The sequence below is a fragment of the Urtica dioica genome, chromosome 3, assembly GCF_054948205.1.
Source record: "Urtica dioica subsp. dioica isolate 48M chromosome 3, U.dioica_male_clone48M_v1_H2, whole genome shotgun sequence".
In the NCBI taxonomy this organism is placed as follows: domain Eukaryota; kingdom Viridiplantae; phylum Streptophyta; class Magnoliopsida; order Rosales; family Urticaceae; genus Urtica; species Urtica dioica.
In genome coordinates, this window is record NC_142758.1 from 39753864 (window position 1) to 39760162 (window position 6299).

Genomic DNA, 6299 nt, shown 5'->3' on the forward strand with positions numbered 1-6299 from the left:
ATCCTGATCTTCGGTCGTTGAGTGTACTTCAGCTTTATGGAAAACACCTTTGGTATTCTTCTCTTGTTCATTCAATTTCAAGTTCATCTCAAAGGTTTTGAGAGATCCCATCAAGTCTCATGTTCTTCATGTCATGAGACTCTTCCACATCAATCACCTTCATGTGAAATATTTTAAGAAGAGATCTTAGCATCTTGCTCACAAGCCTGGAACCTTTCATAGGTTCTCCAAAAGCAAAAGCCTCATTAGAAATATCATAAATTATAGCACTGAACTCCATAACAGTTTCATCCTCTTTCATATTCAAACTCTCAAACCTAGAAGTAAGCATTTGGAGGCGTTAAGATCTAACTTTATCAGAACCCTCATGAGCAACAAGAAGGATCTCCCATGCTTCTTTGGCAATGGGTGATATTATGGAATTCATCTCTTTAGAGTTCCCTATGGCTTCCTTATGATGGTTTTCAGACCACTTGTCCTGAGACAGATTACTAACGACTCCATTTTCATCTATGACCACAAGTGCAGTCCATCCCTGAACAACAGTGCTCAAAGACTTATCGTCGATAGCTTTCATGAAAGCTTTCATCCTAGCCTTCCAGTACCCATAGTTATGTCCTTCCAATAGAGGTCTACCAATATTATGTCCTTCATTCATGTTCACATGAAACAAACGTTAGTAGAGAAACCGGATCACACTCTATAAATAGAGTAACCCGTTCTGATACCAATTGAAATTGTTCAACGTGTTTTAAGATGGTTGTACAACTAGTGGGTGAAAAAACTTGTTGAACAATTAATTGTTTTAGCATGATCAATTTAATCAGCAATTAAACAAGCAATCAAATAGAAAGCAGTAAAGGACATAAGAGATTTGGCGGCACTATTCCTGTTAGAAGGTGTGGAGCCTAATATACTATGAGTGAAAAAAAAATCTTACATTCGAAAGGGAGAGAACCATTGTGAACTCTAAGAGTGTATAAATAGGGGTCCATATGGTGCATTCTATTCATCACCATAAAGAAAGATTTTAAGCTAAGTGTATATTGTAAACACCTCCCCGATTTGGGTTTATAGTGATTTTGCAGTGACAAAGTGGATGTAATTTTTGTTGGAATTGATTTAGGGTTTAAGAAAAAGTTTAACGCTTCGTTAAGCGGCGGAATTTTAAAAATTTTATTTTTCAAGTAAAACGGTTTTTACTAACCTAGACAAAGAGCAAGCACATGTAAATAAAAACTAATCTGAGCATAGAAGTTTACTAACTTTTTTAGACGCTTGAACGTTGAGAAGCTTTTGGAAAAAGGTTGCAACGTTCGTCTCCCCTCGCAGCACGTCTCTCTTCCTTCCTCGGCAACTCGAGAAACCACGAAATTTTCTATCACTAAATCACTCGAGAGAAAAGGAATTAGTGAGTGAGCACTTTTAAACACTACGACTTAAGAACGAGTCTTGAAGTCGCAGAGCTAAACACTAGGTCAAATGAGGACCTAGGTGCCAAAACAATAAAACGAAATTGACTAGAGAGAGAGAGAGGAGTTCGGCCAAGTTCTAGATAGAGAATCTCTCAAAACTCTTCAACTTGGATGAATGAAATGTATGGAATGAGGCTCCTATTTATAGGAGAGGTCTCACCTTCTATAAGGTAGTTTCCTCTTCTATAGAATATCACATATTCATGAGCAAATATTGCCCATTACCCTCTTATTCCACACGGCCAAGGCAGCCTTCTAGAAGGCTTGGATTTGTTTCCATTTTTGTTCCTTGCCTTGCCTTTTGTCTACTTGGCCGATTCCCTTAATTCATGTGTGGGAAATTTGTTTCCTCTTTTTCATTTGGCAAGTATCATGATACATTTATGCATAAAATATTTTCTCTTTCTCTTAGGTATTTGGACACCCAACATCACTCTAGAAGGAGCTTCTAGAAGCTTCTTCATTTGATCATGACAACATGAGAAATGCCCATTAAGAATTTTCAATAAAATTCTTATGAAATGAGATTAATCCACAAGGCCCAATGATCAAGTCATGGCCGAGTGTTATTAAGTCATCAAATGACCTTGCCAAAAAATTTATTGACATTCATTTCATGCTATGTCTCAAAAGACAAAAATACCATTTTGACAATTTTCGTTCATGTTTTGACTTAGCTTTCAGTTTAACTATTCCTACTCGATGTGATTCGTGACAGTGACCTCATGGATCCAAATGAACAAAGCTTGAGCTAAAATACTTGGACTCAAAAGTTCACAAACCTTTTCCAAGTTTAGCTTAATGTCAACTGACTCCACTAAAGAGTTGACACTGAAAATCTCTCGGTTCAAATGAATATATTTTCTACTTAATAATTCAACCTAATTGTAATGAGCGGATCCACAGAATATTATCAGTGTTTACCCTTCATGAATATCATCAGCTAGTCGGGATTTACAAAATTACCATTTTACCCTTCTAACTGTTATTTCCTCAACTCCTTTGTCGCTTGTGAATAAGTTAGAAACAATGTATTGACGAGGAGCTAACAAGTCACATTATTTCATCCAAAAGAGTCAAGACTCAATTTGGACACTGGCCAGTTCATTTATTCACACTCTAAGGAACAAAGCAGGAGGTGACATACATTGCATTTCAGCAATCTTGTACATGAATTCCATATCTATGAGATCTTCACAAAGTTACTCATGACATTCTCACAACTTAGTACTTCACCAATAGGCCTTGTTCGGAATCACATAGTGAGCCCGAACTCTGACTTTCTCAAATGAGAATACTAAGGTGTGAAATGACATGTCTCATTTCCGGATTAAGGTAAGCACGATGCAATTCATATGTAGTGACTTCGAGACATAAGAGGTTAAATGGTTTGTTCTTATCTTGTCTCTCGAAGTGCACTGGTCAATTTAGTACCTTCGGAAGATACCTAGTAGAACTATAGAGTCTCCAACTCTCAATGCCTCATAACCAGACATAATAGATTCTTCTAACAATCATACTGAGGTCAATAGTCCTTTGACCCTTAGATTGCGAATATATCGTTCTAAGCAAACTACGAAGAGTTTGTTCATGCAAATCTACATTTGTCTCTTCGTAAGTTGTTTGGTTTGTTTATGGACTAAAGACTAATGTTTTATCATAAAGCTTCAAACAGACACGGAAGAATGAATGAACGTTTCAACTTTTTATTAATGAATAAGCAACTACAAGCAAGAGTCTTCATGAGACTTTATTACATCAAATGTACAATATAAGGATTACAACTCTTCTTGTGGGCACCATTGACAAGAAACTCCCACTTGACTCAAAGAAGATGTGTGTAGTCCTTCATGCCTAATCCATCTCGATGTTGGTCGAAGACCTTGTTCGCTAGGGCCTTTGTGAATGGATCTGCTAGGTTGTCCACCGTTGAGATTTTCTTCACTTCCACGTCTCCGCGCTGCACGATCTCTCGAATCAAATGGTATTTCCTCTCAATATGCTTAGAGCGCTTATGGCTTCGAGGTTCCTTTGAGTTAGCGACAGCCCCACTATTATCACAATAAAGGGTCATGGGCTCGTCGACGTTTGGAACAACTTCCAAATACTTAAGGAATTTTCTAAGCCATACAACCTCTTTGGATGCTTCACAAGCAGCCACATATTCTGCTTCCATTGTGGAGTCAGCAATGCAAGATTGCTTAATACTCCTCCACACAATAGCTCCACCATTAAGGATGAACAAAGATCCCGAAGTGGATTTCCTGGAATCCTTATTCGCTTGAAAATCGGAGTCGGTATATCCCGTCATAGTCAGGTCGGTACTTGAATATGTAAGCATCAAGTTCCTAGTTCTTCGAAGATACTTGAGAACATGCTTAACATCAATCCAGTGCTCGGATCAAGGGTTGGATTGAAATCGGCGAACTACGCCAACTGCAAAGCAGATATCAGGTCTAGTGCAAAGCATAGCATACATGAGACTTCCTACGGCTGAGGCGTAAGGAATTTTCCTCATATCTTCAATCTCTTGTGCTGTCTTGGGAGACTGGTCCTTAGAGAGTAAGACTCCATGCCTAAACGGTGTTTGGCCCTTCTTGGAGTCTTGCATCGAGAAGCGATCCATCACCTTATCAATATAAGATGCTTGAGAGAGCGACAGAGTCCGGTTCTTCCTATCTCGAAAGATTTGGATCCCCAGAATGTACGCGGATTCTCCTAGATCTTTCATATCAAATTGCTTTGCCAGCCGGACCTTAACCTCAGATAACTTACCCACATCATTACCTATGAGTAATATATCATCGACATATAGTACCAGAAACACAACTTTACCTTCGGGCATTAACTTGTAAACGTATGGCTCATCTATTGACTGCTCAAAGCCAAAGCTCTTCACAGTTTCATCGAATCTAATATTCCATGACCTAGATGCTTGCTTTAATCCATAAATGGACTTAAGCAGCCCACAAACATTGGTCTCTTGACCTTCTTCCACGAAACCGTCTGGTTGAGCAATGTAAATGCGCTCATCAAGATTGCCATTCAGGAAGGCCGTCTTAACATCCATTTGCCAGATCTCATAGTCGAGAGCTGCAACTATGGATAGAAGTATACGGATGGATTTAAGCATCGCGACTGGCGAAAAGGTTTCTTCATAGTCAATCCCTTCTTGTTGGGTATAACCCTTCGCCACAAGTCGTGCTTTGAACATCTCGACGTTCCCATCCGGACCCCTTTTCTTCTTGTATATCCACTTACACCCTACGGGTTTAATCCCTTCAGGAAGGTCTACAAGTTTCCAGACTTTGTTGACATACATCGAGTGCATTTCAACTTTCATGGCGTCAAGCTAAAGGTTTGATTCAGAACAAGCCATCGCTTGGCTATAGGAAACAGGATCATCCATGTCAGAGACGGCTACGATAGAGTCTCCATATGACATGTACCTGTCAGGCTTTTGAGTAGCCCTCCCACTACGTCGAAGTATTACTTGACGAGATTCTGATGAGTTAGGTTGTGTTTCGGTTGGGGTAAGAACAGTTCTTACAGATGAGGTAGAAGCTTCCTCACCCAACTTTTCTTCAAGCACAATTTTGCTTCTAGGATTTGCATCGTTCATAAAGTCCTCCTCAAGGGACTATAGAAAGTAAATGTTGTCAATGGTGCCCACAAGAAGAGTTGTAATCTTTATATTCTACATTTGATGTCATATAGTCTTATGAAGACTCTTGCTTGTAATTTCTTATTCATTAATAAAAAGTTGAAACGTTCATTCATTCTTTCTTTGTCTGAAGCTTTATGATAAAACCTTAGTCTTTTAGTCCATAAACAAACATAACAACTTACGAAGAGACTAATGTAGATTTGCATGAACAAACTCTTCGTAGTTTGCTTAAAACGATATATTCGCAATCTAAGGGTCAAAGGACTATTGACCTTAGTACGATTGTTAGAAGAATCTATGATGTCTGGTTATGAGGCATTGAGAGTTGGAGACTCTATAGTTCTTCTAGGTATCTTTCGAAGGTACTAAATTGACCAGTGCACTTCTAGAGACAAGATAAGAACAAACCATTTAACCTCTTATGTCTCGAAGTCACTATGTATGAATTGCATCATGCTTACCTTAATCCTGAAATGAGACATGTCATTTCACACCTTAGTATTCTCATTTGAGAAAGTCAGAGTTCGGACTCAGTATGTGATTCCGAACAGGGCCTATTGGTGAAGTACTAAGTTGTGAGAATGTCATGAGTAACTTTGTGAAGTTCTCATAGATTTGGAATTCATGTACAAGATTGCTGAAATGCAATGTATGTCACCTCATGCTTTGTTCCTTGGAGTGTGAATAAATGAACTGGCCAGTGTCCAAAGAGTCCTGACTCTTTTGGATGAAACAATGTGACAAAGTAGTTGAGGAAATAACAGCTAGAAGGGTAAAATGGTAATTTAGTAAATTCCGACTAGCTGATGACATTCATGAAGGGTAAACATAGATAATATTCAGTGGATCCGCTCATCATAATTAGGTTGAATTCTTGAGTAGAAAATAAATTCATTTGAACCGAGAGATTTTCAGTGTCAACCCTTTAGTGGAGTCAGTTGGCATTAAGCTAAACTTGGAAAAGGTTTGTGAACCTTTGAGTCCAAGTGTTTAGCTCAAGCTTTGTTCATTTAGGTCCATGAGGTCACTGTCACGAATCACATCAATTAGGAATAGTTAAACTGGAAGCTAAGTCAAAACAATAACGAAAATATTCGAAAGGGTAATTTTGTCTTTTTGGACATGGCATGAAATGAATGTCAATAATTTTTTTTGAC